General features: G+C 48.0%; 1 protein-coding gene and 1 long non-coding RNA gene across 2 annotated transcripts in view; one reads left to right on the forward strand and one right to left on the reverse strand.

Annotated features, from left to right (window-relative positions):
- LOC147678676 (cysteinyl leukotriene receptor 2-like) overlaps positions 1–27263 on the reverse strand; it is a 262059-nt gene that overhangs the window by 59815 nt on the left and 174981 nt on the right. The gene's annotated exons all lie outside the window — the stretch shown is intronic.
- LOC147678677 (uncharacterized) lies at positions 17285–20640 on the forward strand. The gene is made up of 3 exons (XR_015302585.1): positions 17285–17371; positions 17422–17874; positions 18789–20640. It is a non-coding gene; the product is annotated as an uncharacterized LOC147678677 (long non-coding RNA).

The raw sequence follows: 27263 nt of genomic DNA on the forward strand, positions 1-27263 counted from the left end.
GGCTTGCTCCAAAGACAGGCACAGTCCAGACCGGCTACTTGAAGTTCAAACCCACCTAACCTTGCACCCCACTGTGGCATGGTGCCTGAGGGGGAGCGGCCCTAGTCTCACAGCCGGCGGCGAGCTTCTCTTTCCAATCCACCCTGCTCAGTCACCCAGGCACTGACCTTGGCCTCCAACAGGAAAAGCTCAAAGAAAGCTATGTACAGTCTACCCAGACATATGAGTTAAATCACCACTTTTATTTCAGGTCCCCTTAGTGCCAAGAGTGAGCTTAGTGAAAGGAGCCACACTCCACAAGTGCTTCCGGGTAAACTTTAACTTCTTCATCTTCTTGAAGATGTCATGGCCACCTGCGAGGGCTGGGCCCCCTCAATCTTGGTATTTTATCTTATAATTTGGTTAGAAATAAGAGTGTAGTGTCTTCAGATGCCATGTGATCGGCTGAAGCCTAAGACCTTACGAGCATTGCTCATATTCCATTGTGTCGGCACACTCTTCGTCTCCGCTACGGACTCACCTGCTGCCATTGAACACGTTGGATCAGAAGTACAGAGCAGAGACCACGTTTTCGAGCCTATAATGCTGCATTCGCTCTTGCTCTTCCCGTTATAAAGTGTAAGCACGTTTAAAGACTCGTAACATTGTGACACGACGACCGACAGCTGGGTAACATTACGAAAATATATCGGCACAACACGTGTTATGTGATCTATGGTCTTGGACCTTGGACTAGTCATGAGCGGATTTTGCGGATTGGCAATCCGCGAATTTGCGGATTTGCAAACTCGCAATCCGCAAAATCCGCGAATTCCCGCGAATTTGCGGATTTTTTTTTTTTTGTGTTCGCCCGTGTTTCTGCCATTTCGCGAGGGTTTTTACAATTTCGCAATTTGCGAACTTACCTGTCGGGTCGCAAGTTTTGCGAACTTGTTGTTTCTACGTGTCCAACCTGTTTGGGACACTCTTCTTCATCACTGCCACTCTCTGTCACCACTGCCACTCTCTGACTACTCATGCCACCCTCTGGCCCACCCATGCCACCCTCTGTTTCATCACCACACCCTCTGGTTGTCCAGTGTACATTATTTTCGGCAAAGCAAAGCACACCTTCCCTGCCTCAAGTGACCTGAATTAATTTGGGGCTGATTAATGTGTCACAGAATATTTTTTTAGCTGGCACCTGCTTCCTTAGTGCGCCCTGATTAGTGATCTTTTGCACTTGCTAAGTGCTTTCATTGTTGCAAAATTAGTTACAACACCTGCCCTGCCCCAACTGACAATAATGAATTAGGGGCTGATTAATGGATTTTAACTTCCAGCCTGGCTCCTGCTTGTCTCCCTTAGCTGTAATTCAGGACCTTTGTGGCATATGTGTAACTATTCTGAGGTTCAGAGCAGGGTCACATAATAGTTGCAACTGGCAACTGAACTCTGGAGGGGCCCCTCAGGAAGCACTACAGGAAATGGCTACTAATGATGTGCCTGAACTTTTGAACCTGGTAAGTAGTTACTTTCAGTTTTGCTTAGATCGTATTTCTGCAATTTCGCACTTATTCGCGGGGCGCGAACTCACGCGAACAGTGCGAGCAGTGCGAGCAAAATCCGCTGCTCGTGGATTTGCGGATTTTGCAGGAAATTCGCAAATCTCGCGGATTGCGGATTTCCCGAAAATCCGCAAAATCCGCGAGCGGAACGGATTTTCCGCCCATGCCTACCTTGGACGCCATTATAACGCACTAATATAAACCATTTAAGAGTCAATGGTGGGAGACAGGATGAGTACCGAATAACGATGATACCTGACATATTTACAGGACTCGAATATATTTAAAAATAAAGAAAGATTGATATCTCATAGCACTGCTCCTTACATCCTTTGAATTCACAAACTTTGAAGAAATAATTGAGAAACGATTTCAGAAATATGCTGATAAGGTCCTGATGAAGACACTCTGTGTCGAAACGCGTTGACAGACGGACACCAACTCGAACTATCAGCAATGGGAACCACCACAGTCTAATATCTGAATTCTGTAGTCTCCCCTTCTTTTATTGCTATTTTATATTTGATGTTCATGATTTAACATTTTTATCAATTTGTATCAATGATATTAAATTTTATATGTGACTATAATTAATGTTTATCTTATTTTCTTTTACGTGTGTTTATATGTTGTTGCACTAAAATTTCTTTTTGCCAGTTATTCTGATTATTGTTGCCTGGATACTGTTACTTTCTAAGGCACACTTGGATGGACCAGCAGGAGAACACCATCGCTGAATTTTACAATTATTCTGCAATTGACACTTGCTTTATTCCCACCTTTCTGTTTACAGACTACACTCCGAGCTACTGTAGTGGCAGTATCCTCTGAGCTCGTGTCGCAGAGCTGCCAGGTGGTGCAATGTATGTTCAAGAGCACGTATGGGCCCCTATGTATAATATAGTCTCGGCGTGAAAGCAGCAAAACACAAAAAATATGTATGATTACAGCTTTACAGATGAACAGCAGTAAAGATGCATGATCAGAAATAGTGAGTTTAAACTACTAGTGTGAACTTTTTGGGTGTGTTCCTGCCTAATCAAATATATGAAGAATGCTACCTTTTTTTACTGGATCTGTACTATAAATGTATTAAAATGTGTTTTATTGGAATACAAATAGCTTAATTAAATACCTCCTTCAGAAACAAAAAGGAGTAGCTTTGGGTTAAAAAAGAATGTTGTGTGCTAAAGGTCACACTGTGTGACAGAGCTTGGGTATAGTAGTCGTTTTACAAAGTGCACTTAAGCTGAAGCTGGTTTAGCATTTACTGTATTTTTGTAGGGATCTTGTATGTAGGAGACCTGTTTGTACCTTAGTAAATATGGGCCAAAGCTTTAACGACTCACTCGTCGAAACAGTTTGCTAATCCTGCCACTACTTAATTAAATTCCAGAAAAAATATGTAATGCGTTTTTAAAGACCACTTGCTGATGGCAGCTGCGTCCTTTGCCATGGTGGTCCCCTGTCATGCTCCATAAATGGCACATGCCATCCAGGTTACTTTGGAGGGTGGCACAGGGGCACAGCGTGGCGATCTCTTTCACGCAGAGGGACGGTTTCAAGACCTCAACAAAGATTCGCCCCTCCATGCCCCATGCCCCCTGAGCACATCTGTCACTTGTGAGGAAATAAATGGCTCTCCGTGGGGCCAATGGGCTGGCAGTGACTCAGGAGGTCAGCCAACCATGGCAGCCCGCCGGCACCTGCCGCCATTCACGCGACACCCCTGCCAGCACGCACAATGCCAGGCCGCACTCTCTGAACCTGGATCACCAAGGGGTGACCTAAGGCACACAAAACATCCCCCCCAAGGAAGGCTGGCATTTGGAACCCTCCACCCAGCCTTTGTTACAGCGTGGCCCTACACCAATGTCTGCCAAAAAACTCCTGCATTACCATAAGGTCTGTGCAGGTTTAATGTGCTAAATTACATTAACGCATCTCTCTCCTGCATACATACACAGAACCGTCTGCTTCAGAAACGTGTTTCTAAAACTCCCGTCAAAGTTTTATCTCTACTTTGGTTTCCAGTTGATTTTCCCATACTACAAACGGGCTGCGTTAAACCTCTTTACTTCAGGTGTGTATCTCGTGTACAATATGTGATCTCTTTAAAACGCTCTCTGATTAACCTGTAGCAGTTAGAATCAAGGAAAGGCGAACTCGCCGTTTCATCCTTCCGAGGTTGACACCCCAACCATCATGCAAACTGGTGATAGTAACACCTGTTATGTACAGCGCCTAGAAGTGGCAAAAAGTGCAACATTAAGCGCTGTAAATAATATTACTCCCCACTCAACAACGTAAATACAGTAATAAATGACTCCTTACCTAAATGAGAACTCGTCCTATACCAGCCAAAAACTCCAGGTCCCGGATTGCATGAATTAAAAAAAAAGATAAAATGTCTAAGGTTGTAAAGGTCTGCTGGCAAGGTGCAGTAAGTCCCAGGGAAGCTTGAAGGTGTCCGGAGAGGTGCGAGAAAGTCAGCGGCCACACATCCCAGGACTTCGAGGGGCAGGAGGGGGGCAGCGGAGCGGCAGCCGAGAACCCGGTGGGGATGAGGGACACGGAGCCGCGGTGCCACCGGGAGGGGAACTGAAAGTGAAATAGGCGAGCGCTGGACAGCGCAGAAGGAAAGCGCTGGGGCGAGAAGGGCAGGGAGGGTTCTTGAGGGGAGGGGGCCCACTACTGTTTTGCTTTTGAATCCAAATAAACAAGGCGTGGTACTTACCGCGGGTCTTCGAAGTCGACGTAAGCAAAAGGGGGCCCACCGCGCCGATTCTTTAGGTCGATGTCACGAATAGCGCCATATTTGTAGAATACGTCCTCTATGTCCTTGGTGCGAATGTCGGGAGGTAAGTTCCCAACATATATGCGGCAGTCATTGTTCCCGGCGGGGCCGCGGATAACGCCTCCTGCCATGTCGTCCAGGGTGGCGGCTGGATGGGGGCGTACGCCGCGGGGGGACGGGCACACGGACAGCGGGAGGGTGGCGGGCACACGGACAGCGGGAGCAAGATTCCGGCATAAACAGCGGGAGGGGGGCGGTTAACGGGCACACGGACAGCAGGAGGGGGGCGGGCGGGCACACGGACAACGGGAGGGGGGCGGGCGGGCACACGGACAGCGGGGGGGGGCAGGCACACAGACAGCGGGAGGGTGGTCAGGAAACAGCCAGCGGGACAGGGACAAGACGAACAATGAACACAAACATTGGTGAAAAAAAAAAAGTACACGTACACGTCTTCATGACGTTGCGGAGAGGGAAAGAATCGGCGGGACGCCCACCAATCGCCTCGGGAAATGACGGACAGTTCTCTCTTCCAATGGCTAGCCTCCATTTAGTGGAAGAGAGAGGCAGAATGAAGGCCACACTGTTCTAACATTAGATTTCGCCTGCGCCGAAAAGCTGCGCAGTGCGCAGCTTTCGACTAGGCGAAACCTAAAAAGTGTTATTATGTAACCCTTTCTATGCTGAGGACGGACCAATTCAGTCCTCAGCGACGGTGGTCATGTGCAGAGGACAGAACCATTCCGTCCTCTGCACACAACCAGGAAATCCCTCTGCAGTTTACAGCAGAAGGATTTCCTTTTTAGGCCAAGCCTAGCGCAGCGCAAATGCGCTGCCCTAACCGAGGGCCTCTTGGAAATACTCCAGAATTTCAGAAAGCTTGTTCATGTGGTTTTCACATCAATTGGCCTTTTCGTGTGGCTTTCAAAAAATGAAAGCACGCAATTGGCCAAAGGTAGGTGCATGTCCCACCAATTCTTAAAATGTTCACTTCCATGGCCTAGGGGTTTCAGAAGCAAGCAGGCTGGCAGATGCATTCCTCCTTGGACACATGCTTTCGCTTCGCTTTTGATTGTTATCTGCCAAAGGAATGTTTTGCCTTTCAGAACGCACAACGCTGCCCTGCTTTTCTTTAAAATGCTTGTTTTATTGAATTTCTGTTTATTTTCCGAAGGTTATTTTTGTTCTCTTGTGCTGCAGTGCGCCTTTTATCAGAACTATGGCGCAGAGCTTCATGTTCAGATACCGATCTCAGCGCGGGTTTCGTTACATTTCTGTGCTCGGACCTTCCCTTTTATATACTTTATTTTTAATGTTTATTTTCCAAAGGTTATTTTTCTTCTCTTGTTGAGCAATGATGTTAAGCTGATATAAGATGGGTCTTAGGCAGAGCTGAAGTTCTTTGACACCTCTGCTATTCGGGTAGCTCACAGCTGCAATCGGACCCCTGTATACAGAGATAAAAGATGGAAGGGGGCTGGGAGGAAGACGCAGGAAAGACCCAGGCAGTAAAGGCCCTTAACCCCTTGCCTGCGGTCGGAATTCCGCTCCTGTGCGGTGCATTCCGATCACGGGCGTGGTCGTGACGGCTCCCGGCCGTTATCAGCACACGAGCACTGTGTGCCATGACGGACGGGAGCCGTCACCAGCATGCAAGGGGTTAAAGGTAACAAAGCGCCTCCCTGGCAGGAGACAGCAGAAGTGATCTTTTAATTAAAGAGTGACAAACGGCTGAGCGACACCGCGCAGCTGCCAGTAAACTAGCCAGCTGCACTCTAATGGACCCTGTGGGGAAGTGAGGCCGGGTCCTGTGCAGGCCAAGGCACGGGGAAAGATCTGGAAGTTGCAGAGAGCTCAGTGGGTTAATGCCTGCACCAGAGAAACTTCTACATAGCATGCCAGCCACAGGATCACTTCTCAGGTAGGCCTCTCTGCCTCTCATCCTTCTGAGGTCGGCAAACTGAGCCCCGTTACATGGAGTGACAATAACACCTGCTATTTACAGTGCTTAGAAGTGGAAAGAGAGCGGTTTGGAGCACTGTATAAAAAGTTCTTATTTTCAGGGGTGAATCCTTTGAGGGATATAAAGTTGGACAAGAACAACAGGTAACTGTGAGGACAAGTGTCTCTTCTGCTGACACTGGAGCCTAGAAACCCTGGTTCACTAAAGCGGGTGCTCCTCAAACCGCACGACATGTCGGTCACAAAACACGTGGAGGATGGGTTAACAATAGTCTTGTAAACAACTGTGCTTGCAGGTGTAAAGCCAGGGTGCACGCCACGGAGCACTTCTGGTAATTTACTTATCGATTGCCTGTTCACCTGAATGCCTCTAGGCGCTATTCAGATGGTAATTAGTGGGATACCCATTTCAATGACAACCATTTCCAGACAACTACGTTTGCACGCTGCATGTGTATGGCCACTATTGCTCCTGACACATAGGTCCGCACTCTGTGCACGTGCCCACCTCAACCAGCATTTACAAGATGGCGTCTGGTGAACCTAAACCTCTCCAGGACCCTACTCCAGTGAATCTGAAGATACGTTCTGGCCACGCCTAATGAGTAAGTAATGGGAATGTTAGACTTACCTTTGACCATTGTTAACAACTAAGCCCAGGCGAAATTTAAAGTACAGCAAAGAAATTTCGCCGTATACCCACGACAGGAAAAAAATAAATTACGCCAGTGCACCCATGTCACATAATTACGCGGCAGTTCGCAGCCAAATTATAGCAAGGGAGCGTAAAAACAATGTGAACAACCAGCTGTTGCTTGACAATTGTGTATTACGCTGGAATCATTTTGTGCTAAAATAAAGCGTTAAATGACGGGTCCTTATTTCGTGAAATTAAGTGTAATAAATATCACATCATTTTCTGGCAAATCTGTGTCATTACACAAAAACAGCAACTCATTCCTGGTATCTGCCACACTGTCCCAATTCAGGCTAAACTACTAGGCTGCAAATACATTTCCCTACTGGGCCTCATGATTAAGATGGAACTTGTCCTATCCACCCACAGCCCCCAAAATCAGAAGGCAAGGAATGTTGGGGACCTCTGCCAGGCTGACATGGGAGACATACAACAACTCGGGGAGAAACACAAACCTGATGAATAGCAATGCTTATACATTGGAAGGACTGGTAATTACACTGAGCACATTCCATTCCATTGCTTATAGCTTATTTGAGCCAATGTGGTCAGAAATCAACCACATACAAAAGAGACCAGTTTCAGGCCCAGATGGGGTAGTCCAGCTGGAAGAGTTAGGCCACGGCCCATGTGAACAGGATCACCTTTCTGCCTTATTGGATGCCACCAGTGAGCTGAGGCTTGAGTCAGTATGGTGAATTAAACCGCTAATCAGGCAAGTTATTCAGCACTAAATACTGGAAGTTAGGCAGTTTCTAAATGCTTCTAATTTTGGTGCATAAAATAACTCAGCGCAGAGACAGTGACTTGGGCAGGATCACACAGTTTGTTACAACTGGCAAGCGGGGTTCTGATGACATAGCCGCTAGGGCACATTCCATGGCAAGGGCACGTTGTAGCTTCTCCTCTATAGCGCCCTTTCTCCACAAACGCAAAAAGAACTATTGATAGACAGAATGCAGAACAATGTCATACATTCACCCCAGTACAGAGATCTGGGCCTAAATCCATAGTTTTTTTGCTCACCATGCCATTCCAGTTTGAACCCAGCCATATGCAAATCAGTCTTGACCCTGTGCCTCATGGGAACAGTCCAGCCCGAACTGCCAAGCAAGGTCCTCCCTGGAGTGGAAACAAGCATCCTCAGACCGGTTTCACCCCTCTTCAGCCAGGATAGCTTGATTCCAGTGGCATGGAGAGTACGGGGCTCACATCAGAGCATACCCGTCCCACTCGGGGTGACAAATGCAAAAAGAACTATTGATGGACAGAATGTAGAACAATGTCATACATTCACCCCAGTACAGAGATCTGGGCCTAAATCCACCGTTCAACACTCCGTCCATCATCCCCTTTGGTTATACTTTGTTCTCCCTAAGTTGGCATGGTATGCCAAGACGTGGGTCCCTTGCTCACTTTGCCACTGGATTCAAGCTAGCCTGGCTGATGACGGATGAATAGCCAGAAAACGGTCCCAGGGTGCTTGTTCCCGGTCCAGGGAAGACATGGCTTGGAAGTTCGGTCTGGGCTGTTCCAATGAGGCACAGTGTCAGACTGATTTGCATATGGCCATACCTGAACTGGGGTGGTGGAGTGAGCTAAAGAATGATGATGGATTAGACCCAGATTAGTTGATTGGGGATGAGTGCTTGCAATGTTCAACACTCCGTCCATCATCCCCTTTGGTTTTGCTTTCTCCACGAACAGCAGCCAGGAGTTGGTGCTTCTCCGTGCCCATGTATCGCCCAAGTACTCAAGCGTGTGCCAATCAGAGAGGCATTTTCCATTGTAGGCTGAAGGTGTCACACATGTAACACCGGACCACTCGGCGGGACGTAACTACGATCACACGGATTTTTTCATTGACCTTTTTAATTTGACCCACATCATCTCTCCAATGTTTGTTCGGTTCCTTATTAAACAAACAGCATAAATGTTGACAAATCTGTTTCATTCGTTTTGTCACACGTTACGCATGGATCCGAATTTGTCTGCCTAGAATAATATTACACACCAGAATCGTTTTATAAACTGCTGTGTCATACGTTTATTGTATTACTTTCTCCGTTTTGCCCTAATGGCAGTCAGAAAAATCTGATCGCAATATTTACCAATGAGCTACTGCACAAGATGCAAAACGGGATGCCGATAAGCCTGACAATGCTTTAATCCCTGGCAGCACGGCACCCAGGATAATGTGCTGCATGGCTAAACACTTAAAAGGTTCCAAAGGCGAGGCCTGTTGGCTATGCCAATGCTTGTTTGTTTTCCTGCCTAGAGAGCTGGGGAGAGCTTCCTCAACCTCCTGCGGCACTTTTTTTTCAATGTAGTGACGATCACATGCATGGTGCGCTGACGTAATTACATTAAAAGTGAAATTGAAATGAGCCAATCGGCTCCTTTCACTTTCACTGTCTACGTGCTTGCGGGGCTATCCCAGCCTCAACCACGTAGGCATAGGCAGACGGGAGAGGTATCGTTGGAAAGGGGAGAGTCACCCCTTTCCAATGGTACCCTTCCCTAGTGGATCCCTGCTTGGGGATTGCTGAAGGAGAGCGACCCCCAAGCAGGGATCCACCCACCAGACACCAGGAAGGGGGGAGCAGCTCCATGGGTGATGGCTTTGTTTCCTGCGTTAAATTATGGCCATATTCAGTCTTTCTTCCCCCTCTGGGGTTGGTCAGATGGAGGCAGGGGGGCAGAAGCCTCTGATCTGCCCTCCTCCTTCAGGGGCAGGTGAGTGCAAAGGCCCCCAATTTGCTTCTCGGGTGAGCAAAAACACCACTAGTCACCAGGGAGTATTTTATTTAAGCCAGAATGGGGATGGGGGCTGCCCAGAATGGGCATGCCAATGCCCCCAACTCCCACAAAAGTAAATAGGCAAAGTCTTTCCTCCCCCCTGGAGGGCATACAGGGGCAATAGTCACCAATCTGCTCCCACAGGGGGGCAGGAGGCCACTAGGCACCGGGGACTCTTTTTTCATAGTGTACAGCTGGGGCCTGCCCGAATGGGCATGCCAATGCCTCCACTGCCCCAAAAACAAATTGGCACAGTCTTTCAGCCCCCCCCCCCCCCGGGGGCAGAAAGCCAACTAGGCACCAGGGATATGTTTGTTGGCATGTCAGGGAGAAGCCCTTAGGCAAGGGCAGTGCCCCTTTCATTTAGGCACACAGTTTGTCCGTTTCTGCCCCCTTGGGGGCAGATCAGTGATATTTTCAGGTTCATCTGCCTCCAAAGGGGGCAGAAAACTACCTAACACTAATGAAAGTTTATGTGCTTGTGTGAACTAGAGTTTGGCTGATGAGTTTGGCACACACTGGGGTTTGGCTGGCTGTGTGTGCACTGCCAATTTGCTGAGGTGTATGTGAACTTGTTCTTGGCTGACAATGTGTTGACTAGCGCTTGGCTGGCAGTGTCTACAGACTGTCGCTTGGCTGGCAGTCTCTGTGGACTGTTGATTGGCTGGCGATACACGTGGATGGTGCATGGCTGGCGATGTGTGTGGATTGCGCTTGGCTGGTGGTGTGCGTGGACCTGCACTTTTGGTCCCGGGCTCCACAGCCTTCTAGGGAAACCTACCAAACACAGAAATTTCTGAAAACTAGACACCATGGGAAGTCCAGGGAGGTGTGGCTTGCATGGATCCCCTAAAGTTTTCTTACCCAGAATTCCCTGCAAACCTCTAATTTAGCTAAACGAATCACGTTTCCTCATATTTCTGTGTGGGAAAGTTGTGGGATCACTGGGCCGGCACAACTTTCCTACCACCCAGCGATCCCCCCGGTCTCCCACTAAAAATGCTACTTCACTTATGTGGTGGGCCATGTACCTCCACAGGGAAGGGCTCAAAACACATTGTGAAGGCATCAAAATTATCATTCACAAAGCAACTTGGTTTTGCAAGGGGGTGACCAGCGTTTTTTGGTCCTGGATTCGGCAGCCATCTAGGGACACCTACCAAAACAAGATATTTCTGAAAACTAGACATCCGGAGGAGTCAAGAGAGGTGCTGCTTGTGTGGATCCCCTAACGTTTTCTTCCCTGAATCCCCTGCAAACCTCAAATCTAGCTAAACAATCACATCAGCAGGAGACGGTGAATGAGAAATCAAAAGGAAGTAGTGACAGAAATCAGGGTGTCAGACTAAAAGAGTGACCAGGTGGTGTCAATGCAAGAACAATCATGGCTGACAGTGAAAGATAAACTAAGGGGAGACAGAGAAAGGCATGTGAGAGGACTGCAATGTAAGATAAACCAGGGTGTGAGAGTTGAAGATAAATTACAGAAGATAGTGAAAGAAAGCTCACACAAGACTGTGAAACAGAAATCAAAGTGTGACCGTGGAAAGAACTCAGGGCAGTGGAAGTGAAATTATGGGTGAGAGAGCTTATGAAAAACCTTTGATGATAGTGAAAGAGATTCAGAGAATTCATGAAAAATAATTGTACAATTATAAATCCGGATGTGAAAGTGAATTGAGGAGATGAAAGAGACAAAATAATAATTGCTTGTATTACAGGAAAAATTAGAGAGTGTGTGTTGGACTTGGCCCTTTTTGCAGGGTCATCTATGAACGTTTTGCCTTCCTCCTCGACTCTTTCTGACCTGTTTTTGTTGGTTTTACGACTCTGGGTACTTTACCACATATGCTCTCCCTGTAAATTATTGTAATTAATTAGTGACTCCATTATTGGCTATTTGATTTACTTGTCAGACCCTAGTACAGTGCATGATGTGTGCCCAGGGCCTGGAAATCAAATGCAACTGGTGGGTTTGCGGTACAAAAGGGGGTGGTGATGGACGGAGCATCTGAATCAATCAAACACTCACAGCCAGTCAAAAGATCTGGGTTTAATCCATCTCCGTTCTTTAGCCCACTCTGCCACCCCAGTTCAGACATGGCTATATGCAAATCAGTCTGACCCAGTGCCTCATGGGAACAGTCGAGCCCGAACTGCCAAGCCATGTCTTCCCTGGACCGGAAACAAGCCTCCGAGGACCGGTTTCTGGCATTCCAGCGTCTTCAGCCCGGCTTGCTTGAATCCAGTGGCAAAGTGAGCAAGGGACTCACGTCTGAGCATACCCTGCCACACTTATGGTGGCCAAAAGCGGTACAAAAGGGGGTGGTGATGGACGGAGCATCTGAATCAATCAAACACTCACACCCAGTAAAAAGATCTGGGTTTAATCCATCACCGTTCTTTAGCCCACTCTGCCACCCCAGTTCAGACATGGCTGTATGCAAATCAGTCTGACCCAGTGCCTCATGGGAACAATCCAGCCCGAACTGCAAAGCCATGTCTTCCCTGGACCGGAAACAAGCCTCCGAGGACCGGTTTTCTGGCATTCCAGCCGTCTTCAGCCCGGCTTGCTTGAATCCAGTGGCAAAGTGAGCAAGGGACTCACGTCTGAGCATACCCTGCCACACTTATGGTGGCCAAAAGCGGTACAAAAGGGGGTGGTGATGGACGGAGCATCTGAATCAATCAAACACTCCACCCAGTCAAAAGATCTGGGTTTAATCCATCAACGTTCTTTAGCCCACTCTGCCACCCCAGTTCAGACATGGCTATATGCAAATCAGTCTGACCCAGTGCCTCATGGGAACAGTCCAGCCCGAACTGCCAAGCCATGTCTTCTGTGGACCGGAAACAAGCCTCCGAGGGCCGGTTTCTGGCACTCCAGCCGTCTTCAGCCCGGCTTGCTTGAATCCAATGGCAAAGTGAGCAAGGGACTCACGTCTGAGCATACCCTGCCACACTCATGGTGGCCAAAAGCGGTACAAAAGGGGGTGGTGATGGACGGAGCATCTGAATCAATCAACAAACACTCACACCCAGTCAAAAGATCTGGGTTTAATCCATCACCGTTCTTTAGCCCACTCTGCCACCCCAGTTCAGACATGGCTATATGCAAATCAGTATGACCCAGTGCCTCATGAGAACAGTACAGCCCAAACTGCCAAGCCATGTCTTCCCTGGACCGGAAACAAGCCTCCGAGGACCGGTTTCTGGCATTCCAGCCGTCTTCAGCCCGGCTTGCTTGAATCCAGTGGCAAAGTGAGCAAGGGACTCACGTCTGAGCATACCCTGCCACACTTATGGTGGCCAAAAGCGGTACAAAAGGGGGTGGTGATGGACTGAGCATCTGAATCAATCAAACACTCACACCAAGTCAAAAGATCTGGGTTTAATCCATCACCGTTCTTTAGCCCACTCTGCCACCCCAGTTCAGACATGGCTATATGCAAATCAGTCTGACCCAGTGTCTCATGGGAACAGTCCAGCCCAAACTGCCAAGCCATGTCTTCCCTGGACCAGAAACAAGGTCCGAGGACCAGTTTCTGGCATTCCAGCCGTCTTCAGCCTGGCTTGCTTGAATCCAGTGGCAAAGTGAGCAAGGGACTCACGTCTGAGCATACCCTGCCACACATATGGTGGCCAAAAGCGTTACAAAAGGGGGTGGTGATGGACGGAGCATCTGAATCAATCAAACACTCACACCCAGTCAAAAGATCTGGGTTTAATCCATCACCGTTCTTTAGCCCACTCTGCCACCCCAGTTCAGACATGGCTATATGCAAATCAGTCTGACCCAGTGCCTCATGGTAACAGTCCAGCCCGAACTGCCAAGCCATGTCTTCCCAGGACCGGAAACAAGCCTCCGAGGACCGGTTTCTGGCATTCCAGCCGTCTTCAGCCCGGCTTGCTGGAATCCAGTGGCAAAGTGAGCAAGGGACTCAGGTCTGAGCATACCCTGCCACACTTATGGTGGCCAAAAGCGGTACAAAAGGGGGTGGTGATGGACGGAGCATCTGAATCAATCAAACACTCCACCCAGTCAAAAGATCTGGGTTTACTCCATCACCGTTCTTTAGCCCACTCTGCCACCCCAGTTCAGACATGGCTATATGCAAATGAGTCTGACCCAGTGCCTCATGGGAACAGTCCAGCTCGAACTGCCAAGCCATGTCTTCTCTGGACCGGAAGCAAGCCTCCGAGGACCGGTTTCTGGCATTCCAGCCGTCTTCAGCCCGGCTTGCTTGAATCCAGTGGCAAAGTGAGCAAGGGACTCACGTCTGAGCATACCCTGCCACACTTATGGTGGCCAAAAGCGGTACAAAAGGGGATGGTGATGGACGCAGCATCTGAATCAATCAAACACTCACACCCAGTCAAAAGATCTGGGTTTAATCCATCACCGTTCTTTAGCCCACTCTGCCACCCCAGTTCAGACATGGCTATATGCAAATCAGTTCGACCCAGTGCCTCATGGGAACAGTCCAGCCCGAACTGCCAAGCCATGTCTTCCCTGGACCGGAAACAAGCCTCCAAGGACCGGTTTCTGGCATTCCAGCCGTCTTCAGCCCGGCTTGCTTGAATCCAGTGGCAAAGTGAGCAAGAGACTCACGTCTGAGCATACCCTGTCACACTTATGGTGGCCAAAAGAGGTAAAAAAGGGGGTGGTGATGGACGGAGCATCTGAATCAATCAAACACTCACACCCAGTCAAAAGATCTGGGCTTAATCCATCACCATTCGTTAGCCCACTCTGCCACCCCAGTTCAGACATGGCTGTATGCAAATCAGTCTGACCCAGTGCCTCATGGGAACAATCCAGCCCGAACTGCCAAGCCACGTCTTCCCTGGACCGGAAACAAGCCTCCGAAGACCGGTTTCTGGCATTCCAGCCGTCTTCAGCCCGGCTTGCTGGAATCCAGTGGCAAAGTGAGCAAGGGACTCACGTCTGAGCATACCCTGCCACACTTACGGTGGCCAAAAGCGGTAAAAAAGGGGGTGGTGATGGACGGAGCATCTGAATCAATCAAACACTCACACCAATTCAAAAGATCTGGGTTTAATCCATCACCGTTCTTTAGCCCACTCTGCCACCCCAGTTCAGACATGGCTATGTGCAAATCAGTCTGACCCAGTGTCTCATGGGAACAGTCCAGCCCGAACTGCCAAGCCATGTCTCCCCTGGACCGGAAACAAGGTCCGAGGACCAGTTTCTGGCATTCCAGCCGTCTTCAGCCCGGCTTGCTTGAATCCAGTGGCAAAGTGAGCAAGGGACTCACGTCTGAGCATACCCTGCCACACTTATGGTGGCCAAAAGCGGTAAAAAAGGAGGTGGTGATGGACGGAGCATCTGAATCAATCAAACACTCACACCCAGTCAAAAGATCTGGGTTTAATCCATCACCGTTCTTTAGCCCACTCTGCCACCCCAGTTCAGACATGGCTATATGCAAATCAGTCTGACCCAGTGCCTCATGGTAACAGTCCAGCCCGAACTGCCAAGCCATGTCTTCCCTGGACCGGAAACAAGCCTCCGAGGACCGGTTTCTGGCATTCCAGCCGTCTTCAGCCCGGCTTGCTTGAATCCAGTGGGAAAGTGAGCAAGGGACTCACGTCTGAGCATACCCTGCCACACTGATGGTGGCCAAAAGCGGTACAAAAGGGGGTGGTGATGGACGGAGCATCTGAATCAATCAAACACTCACACCCAGTCAAAAGATCTGGGTTTAATCCATCACCGTTTTTTAGCCCACTCTCCCACCCCAGTTCAGACATGGCTATATGCAAATCAGTCTGACCCAGTGCCTCATGGGAACAGTCCAGCCCGTACTGCCAAGCCATGTCTTCCCTGGACCGGAAACAAGCCTCCGAGGACCTGTTTTTGGCATTCCAGCCGTCTTCAGCCCGGCTTGCTTGAATCCTTTGGCAAAGTGAGCAAGGGACTCACGTCTGAGCATACCCTGCCACACTTATGGTGGCAAAAGCGGTACAAAAGGGGGTGGTGATGGACGGAGTGCCAGAAACCAGTCCTCGGAAGCTTGTTTCCGGTCCAGGGAAGACATGGCTGGGCAGTTCGGGCTGGACTGTTCCCATGAGGCACAGGGTCAGACTGATTTGCATATAGTCATGTCTGAACTGGGGTGGCAGAGTGGGCTAAAGAACGGTAATGGATTAAACCCAGATCTTTTGACTGGGTGTGAGTGTTTGATTGGTTCAGATGCTCCGTCCATCACCTCCCCCTTTTGTACCGCTTTTGGCCGCCATAAGTGTGGCAGGGTATGCTCAGACGAGAGTCCCTTGCTCACTTTGCCACTGGATTCAAGCAAGCCGGGCTGAAGACGGCTGGAATGCCAGAAACCGGTCCTCAGAAGCTTGTTTCCGGTCCAGGGAAGACATGGCTGGGCAGTTCGGGCTGGACTGTTCCCATGAGGCACAGGGTCAGACTGATTTGCATATAGCCATGTCTGAACTGGGGTGGCATAGTGGGCTAAAGAACGGTGATGGATTAAACCCTGATCTTTTGACTGGGTGTGAGTGTTTGATTGGTTCAGATGCTCCGTCCATCACCACCCCCTTTTGTACCGCTTTTGGCCGCCATAAGTGTGGCAGGGTATGCTCAGACGTGAATCCCTTGCTCACTTTGCCGCTGGATTCAAGCAAGCCGGGCTGAAGACGGCTGGAATGCCAGAAACCGGTCCTCAGAAGCTTTTTTCCGGTCCAGGGCAGACATGGCTGGGCAGTTCGGGCTGGACTGTTCCCATGAGGCACAGGGTCAGACTGATTTGCATATAGCCTGTCTGAACTGGGGTGGCAGAGTGGGCTAAAGAACGGTGATGGATTAAACCCAGATCTTTTGACTGGGTGTGAGTGTTTGATTGGTTCAGATGCTCCGTCCATCACCACCCCCTTTTGTACCGCTGGTGGGTTTGCAGCACTGGTTGTGCCACCCAAAGAAGCAGCCATGTAAAATATGGCCCAGGCCTGCCATTGCAAAGCCTGTGAGCAGTCTGGGACTGCCATGTCGACTTGTTAAGTGCACCCACTTGCCAGTGCCTAAACCATCACTTTTCTACATGTTAGTTACCCCTATGGGCAGGGTGCATTGCATGTGAAAGGTAGGACATACCCTGAGGTGTGTGGCATGTACTGATAGGGAATTATAGCCTACTTTGTTTTTCACTATTGCAAGGCTACCTGTTCCCATAGACCAGAATGGGCAGTTTCATTATAACATCTTATAATCCTAACTGACCCAGGGAACAAGGTAGAAATTCGAGTTTAGTATGCCTGAACTCAGAATATTAAAATACATCTTTAGGTGAGGGTGATTTTTACATTCTGTGTTTGAAATTACCACTTTTAGAAAGTAGGTATTTTCTTGCCTAACCATCCAGCATTTCTCTGCTAGTGTGTGTATCCCATCTCTGGTTTGTGAGTGACAGGGGGCTGGAGAGGGTCTTGGCTCCAGCAGTCTGATGGGTAAGGGCTGGGCTGAATAGGGCCTGCATTGAATAGAGAGTAGGGGGAGGAGGTTTCCTTTCACTTCTCTGAGCCTTCATAGAATAGAGAGTAGGGGGCAGAGATTTCCTTTCACTGACCTGAACCCTCATAGAAGAGAGAGTAGGGGGCGGAGATTTCCTTTCACTGACCTGAGCCCTCATAGAATAGAGAGTAGGGGGAGGAGATTTTCTTTCAGCTACCTGGGCCAGGTCTGCTCTCAAACAATGCTGTCCCCACCTCCTGCCAGGAAGCTGCACCCTGGAAGACAGAACTGGTTTTGGCTGGGCACAGACACTCTCTGCCTTCGGAGAACAAAGGATTTAGTTGTATAAATATTGGGACCCAGAACTTTAGATCACTTCTGGGAATCAAGACGAACCTTTGCCAAGGAGAGAAACCAAGGAAGCTGAAGGAGGAGACTGCCACTGTGCTGTGTGCTGTTTTGGGGTTACCTGCAGTGGTTAATTATTGCCAAGGAAAGGAGAAAATAAACTTTGTGTGTACTTTTACTATCTTGAGGAAGATCTCCAAGGGCTTGAAGTTGAGCCTGCCTCCTGTTCTGAAGTCTCAGGGTGTGATGGGGTGAGGCTGCCAGAAGAGGAACGACACAGTGACTGGTGGGACACCACTCCCCTGTTACCCAATACCTTTGCCTCCCAACAGCCGCCTGACCCCTCGTGGACCGAGAAGCAAACAGCATGCTGGCCGAGTGAGACGGAGGACAGCGGTCCCTTTAATTTCCCGGCTTGGGAAGCCGTAGCCCCGCTCATCAACACTCTCGGAGGAACTTCAAAAGACAGCCCGGCCCCGGAAACAGCGGACTGCGTTTCCCAGGTGGAGAAAGGAGAAGCAAGATCGGCATGCAGAGAAGAAGCGAGAGAAGGAGAGTGGAGACGAGAGTCGGGAAGCGGAGACATCGGCCCAAAGAAAGGAGGCCACCGGATCCACGAGTTGCCCCGCCACGCACCCACGGGAGGGGCGTGGCTCCAACAGGTACGGGGCCGCGTAGCGGGTTGGGTAGGAAACCGGGTCCAGCCTCCGGACTAAATGACTAGCTCCTTTTGTAAATACTCCCCACCAACAACCCTATCCTTCACGAGCACCTCCCTCACTGAGTGCATAGTGTACACAGCGGCACTGGTTTCCCTCACCCCCGGTCCCCCAGATCTGTGTGGTCACGTATAGCCGTCTGACACGGTTTTTCTCTCTCTCCTTTTTACACGCTCTGGAGTCGGAGAGGAACTGCGACGCAACCAGCCCCGGGACTTGTGTGTAGCAAGCTGGATTCACCGAGGAAGCCACCGTTTGACCCTGCAGCGTTCGCAAGAGAAAGGATCACGAGTCGGCAAAGACGCTCCTATATAAAAATAAAGCCCTCTTTGAAATCTTTAATCAAAGACTCAGCCTCTCTCTTGGTGTCCTCCCCCTTGAGCCTCCCAATAGAAACTGATCTACCCATAAGCAGCCCCCCTACCCTGGGACACAGGGCCACAAAGACTTCACCACCAGCTCCCCTGATTTCCCTTGCTGGGATTTCTACCTGCAGAGAGGTGCCTGCTGTTGTTTGGGCCCTCTGAGAGACTGCGTGTCGCTGTGAGCTGGAAGCACAACGCAACGAGGAGAAGCGTGTCAGCGCTGCAGCAGTTGCCGTCGCATCGCCGAAGAAGCGTGCCACAGCTGTTCGCTGACGCATTGCAGACGAAGCGTGTCGCATCACCGGAGAAGCATGCCGCCGCTGCAGAGATCAACATCGCATCACTGGAGAAGCGTGTCGCAGGGCTTGTCGCGGCTCCAAAGTTCATGGATTTCACCGACAGCCGTCGGGCGTGTACACATCGCAGCCAACGTTGTCGCATAGCATCCAAGTTGCCATTTTGTCACATCACACCGATCGTCGCATGGCATCGAGACGCCATCCTGTCACATCGTACCCGGAAAGCAGTAAGAAACCGACGCATTACCTCCTCTCTGGTAAGGAACTGACGCATCACCTACCCTACGACCCTTTTGTTTGTTTTCTGTGACGCATCCAAGGAACTTGAGAGTAAAGTGTTGCATTTACCATCTACATTGAACTAAGCTATTTCTACCATTTTAAAGTCATATTCTTGATATTGTATTGTGGATTTTTGTAGTTTGGTCTTGTGTTAAGTCTAGTAAAGATTACTTATTTTTCTAAACTGGTGTGGTGTCCATTTGTAGTGTTTTCACTGTATTACTGTATGTGTTCACAAATGCTTTACACACTGCCTCTGAGATAAGCCTGTCTGCTCGTGCCAAGCTACCAAGGGCGTGAGCAAGGGTTATTCTGGAGTGTGTCCCCCTTTCCCTGACTATAAGCAAGGGTCCCTATTTGGACAAAGGTGCAAGCCATTGCCAACTAGAGACCCCCATTTCAAACAGTGTGTGTGTGTGTGCAAGAAATATTAGAGTGAAAGATAAATAGGCGGCTGAAAGTGAAAATACTAACCAGTGCTGACGGTGAACGGGAAATCAGGTGCGAGCATAGAGAGGGGACAGAGTCAGGTGGGGCATCAAATACAATCCCCTCCTTTGACACTGCCACTGTCTTTGATGTCTTCTGCTGTCTTCAGAGATGTGCTCATTGACTGAACGATTCACTTAGCAACCAAGATCCCTGGCTTTTAAGTGTGACTTTGTCACGTCATCTAACTGTGTGATCTTGGGCAACTCACTACATCACCTTGTCCCACGATTGATCAAAGCTGCACTTGCCTAGAAGCATGAATTCCATAAGCAGATGTCGCTGGTAAGACAGCTGAGGGAAATACAGTATGCATTGCAGAAATGTAAAGGTGGAATCCCGGTGGGCTCTCTCAGCTGTTCATCCTTCTTAGGTTGATAGGAGCAGTACCACTGAGCTGGGTGATCGCAGCACATGATGTGATGTCTTTTTGCAGTTCTTTTACTTGCCAGGAACACATTCTCATGAGAAGCAGGTTAACAATCGGCGTGTGACGAGGTGCCTGTCAGGGTGTGTGTGTGTGATGAGGAAGCCACATGCAGCCTGCAGCCCTTCCAGGGAACAGTCAACATTCAACAATGAATGCAGATAAGGATTCTTGTGTACAGTTCAGCCAGGGGCCTCTTCCACACAGAAGCGAAGCTCCTGGGGCAGCAAACAGGCACTAATCTTTATTAAAGTAATGAACCAGAGGGGATTACAGCTGATGAACAGATAGTAAGACCTGAAGGTTTACAAAGGAAACTACCTGCCTTGGAAACACATACAGGTGAGACGAAGCTGCACAGTAATCAGCAAAAAACACATATACTCACTTATATACATCAATACTCACATATAGTTTGTCAGACTCATTTCCAGACTATCGCAAGACCGTAATAGAGCAGGGAGAAACATCCGCTACGCCTGCGTAATCACGCGTAATTTGACAGTTTTTACATTACGCTTGATCAAGGGCACAAGTCGTAAAAAAAGAAGTGGGGGGATGCTGTCACCGGAAGTGCAATCACGACCAGAAGTGACGTCACAAAAGGTGCCGAGCTCCTCGTCCCAGAGAGGCCAAAGAGTGAATGTGTGGCTCCATTTGCTCCAGTTATTGAGTTCCCGGTAAAATAAGTGGGGGGACGCCGTCCACCCGCGTGGTACCCCGACTCGAACCCTGACTTGTTCGCTGCAAAATGAAATCGTAAGAGCAGGAGGACAATGCAAACACCCAGAATGTAAGCAGCTGTACTTTGCGGGATTTGTATTTGTTGAATGCATTCAAACTGGATGAAAGGATGCATTTTAAGCTAAAAAAAATAGCGATATATGTCAGTTCTCAGAGAAGTTTTAAGGCATGGGCAAAGCAGTCTGTAGCCCAGGGCCCCAGTCTTTCAGGGACCCCCTGATAGTGCCAGCTCTGTTCTGCAGAGTCTTGCCCTGATGACTTTGAATAATTCTTAAATGGATTGTTTTAAATACTGTTTTACTTACACTTATTTTTAATGTGGGTGATGTGTGTGTATTACAGATAGTTTGCAAAGAAATGTTGTGTTTATGTTTCAGGCAACTTCCATTAAAAAAAAGCTTCTTTAAGATCACAAGAGGATGTCACATATGAAAAATGTGAGAGTGTAAAAGAGATTATTTGCAGAAATATTAATGAACTGCTGGTGTTACAATTTTATAAACCCCACATCACTATCCTTTAACCCCTTTGCTGCGGCGGCTATTCCGCCGCAGCGCTAAGGGGGAGGCGGGGCCGCGCGGCGGTCCCGTGCTCGTGACGGAACTGCTCCGTCACGGCCCACGGGTGAGCTGTGCTTGTGAGGGAACAGTTCCGTCACGGCCCCGCCCGCTCTTCAGAACGTCCAGCGCAGGCGCGGAATTCGCGCCGCGCAAGCGCGGCGAGCGGGCGGTGACGGAACCGTTCCGTCACCAGCACAGCCCACCCGAGGCTCGTGACTGAACGGTTCCGTCACGAGCATAGGAGGGGTTAATATATTAGATGTAAACACATTTAGGAGTGTGTCTATGCACTGTCAGTGACCTGGCCAAAGACGGCATGAAAGAGCTGAAATTGGATCATAAATTCAAAATTGCTCTGAACAGGGCCCACCAAATACATTTGGCCCAGGGTCCCCCAACTCCTTAACATGTCCCTGGCAGTTCTGCATTTCACGTAATTGTTTATGAATGACACAATGATGCAAAAGCAAGCTGTGCAAATTTTGCACACCCATATGAATACCCTGAAGAGCAAATTGCTGTTAGGACCTTAGATATACACATAGAGATACTGGACAACTGTACTTAAATGAGAACTACCTCTTTAGGTCATGAGGCACATGCAAAATCATGATAAAGGGCCTGATTAGGATCGCGGTTTTCCCGCATCCTCCGGGCCGGCGGAAGCCACCGCCGGCCCGGAGGATGCGGGAAAACCGCTGCGGAGGCACAAAAGACCCACCGCCAAATTAGGATGGCGGTGGGTCTCAAAATCCGTCCGCTGCTTTTCCGCCGCTGTCGACTTCCGACTGCGGCGGAAAAGCTCTAACATGGCTGGCGGTGTCTGTCAGACACCGCCAGCCATATTAGGATATCGGAAAACATATGCTTTTCCACGGCGGCTTTTCCCCCGTGGAAAAGCATACGGAGATTGCCTTCGGGGGCCCGTTACGGGCCCTTTTGGTGACGGGGGTGGGGAGTGCACATGGGGGGTACCTATGGTACCCCCCTGCATTTGTGTGGACAAAGCGGCCGGCACCACGCGGTGCCTGCTGCTTTGTGCACGCAAATGCTGTGCATGCTTTTTCAACATTGCGGCGGGTGCAGCTTGAAGCTGCACCTGCCGCAATGTTAAAGATTGAGTATGTGACCGCCACCCTGGCGGTCACATCCTAATCTGCGCAGAGGGACCTCCGCGGCCCCTGCGGACGGTCCCTCCTACTCTATGGTGGCGGACGGACTCAGGTCCGTCCGCCATCATAATCGGCCCCATAGTGTGGTAAAGGAACCGGAAGTGTTCATTGCAAATGCACCTCGAATTCAAACCCAAAGCTCATGAAAGATGTCCAAAATGTGCACAAAATGCAAAAAGAAATTGTGAAGTTAGAATATTTTCATCCTTTTTCAAGATTTCAAGATGTTAATAAAGATTTAGATCTACAAACAGATCAACAGTAATATAGCATACAAAAATTCAAGAAACAAGACATAAAAAGGTACGTCTATAACAATTTTAAATTAATGTATCGACATGATACAATTTTTTTTTTTTTTACTTTAAAAAAATGTCAAAATTGTATAGCACATCATTTCATTCGCCTGGCTGTATAACAACTGAGAAGCTGCTCTAGCTGATTTAATACCATATTTCACAAAAAAGGGGATTTAAGAAATAGCAACTGGGGGATTTTAAAGCAGGGCAAACAATAAAACATGACTCTTTTTCATATAAACCTATATGTAAGATTTTTAAAAAATTACAAAAACTTAAACTGAAATTGTAAACTACACATTATGTCTCAGTACATTACACTATTTTGAAGTCGGATCCCTGCCTAGATTTTTTGTAATCCAAATGTATGTGTATTTAGGTTTGAATCCCTCCCCCACTATGTGCAAAGTGCTGTGAAACCACTATTTGTTCAGCCTGTAACCTATCAAATCTATCTAAAAAATGCAAAACACTTCACTCCTAGAGAACGGAAATGTGCTTGAAGGTTAGGAATATATGTAATTGCAAATTGTATTCAAATAGCACTTACTACCCCATACAAGGTGTTGAAGTGCTGTGCGGTGAGTAGCACGCTACTCCAGATCACAAGGTTAGAGGTAAAATGCTAGTAGATTAGTAAATTGGGATTTTTAAAATCTTTGTGAATTAGTTGTTGTAGGTGGGTTAAGTTAGTGCCCATTGAGGGCTCATGCATTTACTTTAGTGTTTTGAGAGGGATGAATTAATTCAAGTGGATTAGTAAAGGCATGATATGAGTTGTTATTGGGAGTGGCGGGCATGTGCACCTGTTACTTGGATGATGTGCATAAAGGGGGAAGAGTTTGGAGTGGGTGTTTTGGGAGTCCATGGTAGATGGAGAGGTTAGGGATGAGTCAGAAAGTGGAGGTGTGGGCAGAGGGTGAAAGGATTTTTATACCCCCAGTAAGTAAAAATGTATATATAAATATTTTAGAGGATTTTAGTGACACTCTGACAAGTTTATTTTATTTGATTAAAACCGTAAATTTACACATCACAAAACAATAGATCAAAAAGTGTCACTGAAATATAAAATAATAAGCTTTTTCATGGAAGCAGAATCACCCCACAGTCTGTTTCACATAGTATCCCATCTTATCTTGCATTGCCCCTTCCATAAAGCCAGCTATGGTGCAAATGTGACAGTACAAGATATGCTAAAAGTGCAAGGGTAGCATAAAAGAGAATCAAGGAAAAGGTAAACTCATCCCTGGGCAGCAGTATCGCCCCATGTTCTCTTGTTCCACATTCTTACCTAACCTCTTACACTGCCTATTCCATAAAACCAAATATAAAGTGCAGGTGTGACAAGATAAAATTTGCTAAAAATTGAAAAAAAGACATCAAGCTTAAAAACATTTACTCAACCCCTTCATACTGCTACATCTGCAATTTGCATTTTACCAAACTATGACCTGTCCACTTTTAATATTTAGTGCAAAATTCGCAATTAAGTGCAAAAGATGATATTAAGCAGCATCAGACCAGAATTTTCCTCGTAGTCTCACCTCATTTTCCCTTGATCTTTGCTGCTCCTCGTCACGTCCTGTAATGTCACTTCCACTACACCTAGGGTAAAGTGCAGGAGTAACTGTGCAAAGCTGCTATGAAATGCATCGGTGACGTCGAAAGCATTGCCGGGTGTCAATCCAGAGGTATTGGTGCTCGTGCTCCCTTCACTCTGCCGCATCTGAACCTTTGCCTCTCAGCTTTTGTAATAAATGTTATGAAAGCTGCAACCAATCGGGGGCTTTCACCCTTTAGACAAAAGAGTGTGGCTTCCTGCCAGGTTCTGATGCTGTTCTCATTAAAGAGGTTATGCAACAGAGCCTTACGGTTGATCAACAGCTTGGGGCAAATTGATACAATGGCGGCAGCAAAACTTTCCGTATGTAGATGACGAAGCCTGCATTCAGAACACCGAGGCCATTTTTGGAGGCAATCAGTAGTTTGACACAGGCCAAAACACACATGAAGCAACTTGCTTTCAAAATAGAATCTCATTAAAGCAGCTAAGTATGATTGCAGGTGAGGTTGTTGATATAGCCTTATAGCCCCACCATAGCGGGCTATACCGGCTATTAAAGGCCCGCTCCCTCATTAAAGGCCCGAGCCGAAGGAGAGGGACTTTAACGAGGAACAGGGCTTTAATAGCCGGTATAGCTCTGTTACGAAGGGTTATAAGGCTATTAGAACATTCAGTAACTAGAGGGTAGAATGTTCTAACAAATAAAACAAAGGCTTCTCGAAGCTGGAGGGGATTTAAATCCCCTCGAGCTTCGAGAAGCCTTTGTAAAACATTGGAATGTTGTTCTGCAGGCCTCTACCGGCCCGTAGAAGCAGGGAATACCCCATTGCCTGCGATGGAGCTCCGAACATTCCAATGTTCTAGGAAGTCAATGGCTGTCCACGCAAGGCTTCTTTCACTAAAGGGTATTACTGACACTACGTAGGCTGACAGCTGCGCTGGCCTACCAGACCTAAAAACAGTGCTGTAGAGACCGACTCACACAGAGTGAACTGCAATCAAGTACAAAGATTCTTCAGGCACACATCTACTTCACCCAGATTTACAGCGTCATTCAAAGAGACAGAGTGAGTGATCTTCCTAACCTGAACTGTTTCGATACCACTACACATGCCACCTAGTAAGTAAGGAAGTCTCACGATAAATCATATACTGGTTGTCAAATCCACCAGCATGACACATGGTGTACTTATTCACATAAATGTTACGTACTATTCTACAGAAACACATTATATATACCCCAATCACACATCTCATGTCTGGGGTCACCTGACCCAGGTTATGGGCCTTCTATACAACTCCTTTACAACTTCTTCTAAAATTTGGATTGTGACTTTGTTATATTTTGCCCTGAGAAAGTCTGCTGTAACAACAAGAACAGCTTGAGACGAAACACGTGTTGGCAAGGAGCTCGTATATTCGCAAAGAAATTAAAGAACTACTGATACCACGATCTCAATTTCATCTCTGTGCGCCTGGAGAATTTTTGTTATTCATTCTGGAAGCTTTCCTGATTGAGGAAGAATGAATGGCTCTTCCTTCTCCTGAGCACCAGATGACATGTGGACATTGATCTAATAAGAGTTTCAAATGTGTCTTTACTCATATGGTAGAGAGCGCCATCTTTCTCAGCCATCGCAGCCTTTCTTTTATCTTGTGTTGCAGAGCGAACTGTAGTTGTGTCTTGTGGCTTGCAAGAATGCCTGAAATACTGATGCAACCTACTCTCCATATTCAAGCCATAACTCTTAGTGTAAGCCACCCCTTGTATCCAGATGCAGCCTATTTTTATATCCAAGCATTACCTCTAGGTGTAAGACACCCTTTCTATCCAGATGCAACAAACTTTCCACATCCATGCCATGACTCTTGTTGAAAGACCCCCCCTGTATCCAGAAGCAAACTACTCTTCGTATCCATGTTGTGACTCTAGGTGTAAGCTACCCCATGTATCCAGATGCAAACTACTCTTCGTATCCATGCTGTGACTCTAGGTGTAAGCTACCCCATGTATCCAGATGCAAACTACTCTTCGTATCCATGCCGTAACTTTCGGTGTAAGCCAGCCCTTGTATCCAGATGTAAACTACTCTACTTATACAAGCCATAACTCTAGGTGTAAGCCAGCCCCTGTATCCAGATGTAACCTACTCTCCTTATACAAGCCATAACTCTAGGTGTAAGCCAGCACTTGTATCCAGATGCAACCTACTCTGTATCAAAGCCATAACTCTAGGTGTAAGCTAGCACTTGTATCCAGATGTAACCTACTCTCCTTATACCAGCCATAACTCTAGGTGTAAGCCAGCCCCTGTATCCAGATGCAACCTACTCTCCTTATACAAGCCATAACTCTAGGTGTAAGCCAGCCCCTGTATCCAGATGTAACCTACTCTCCTTATACAAGCCATAACTCTAGGTGTAAGCCAGCCCCTGTATCCAGATGTAACCTACTCTCCTTATACAAGCCATAACTCTAGGTGTAAGCCAGCACTTGTATCCAGATGCAACCTACTCTGTATCAAAGCCATAACTCTAGGTGTAAGCCAGCCCCTGTATCCAGATGTAACCTACTCTGTATCAAAGCCATAACTCTAGGTGTAAGCCTCTCTTTGTATGAAGATGCAACCTTATCAATGTACCAAGTAACTACTACAGACATATCTTACAACCTGCATCCTGGCCACCCTTCTAGGTGCATTCTACC

This window comes from Lissotriton vulgaris, chromosome 12 (genome assembly GCF_964263255.1).
Source record: "Lissotriton vulgaris chromosome 12, aLisVul1.2, whole genome shotgun sequence".
Lineage (NCBI taxonomy): Eukaryota > Metazoa > Chordata > Amphibia > Caudata > Salamandridae > Lissotriton > Lissotriton vulgaris.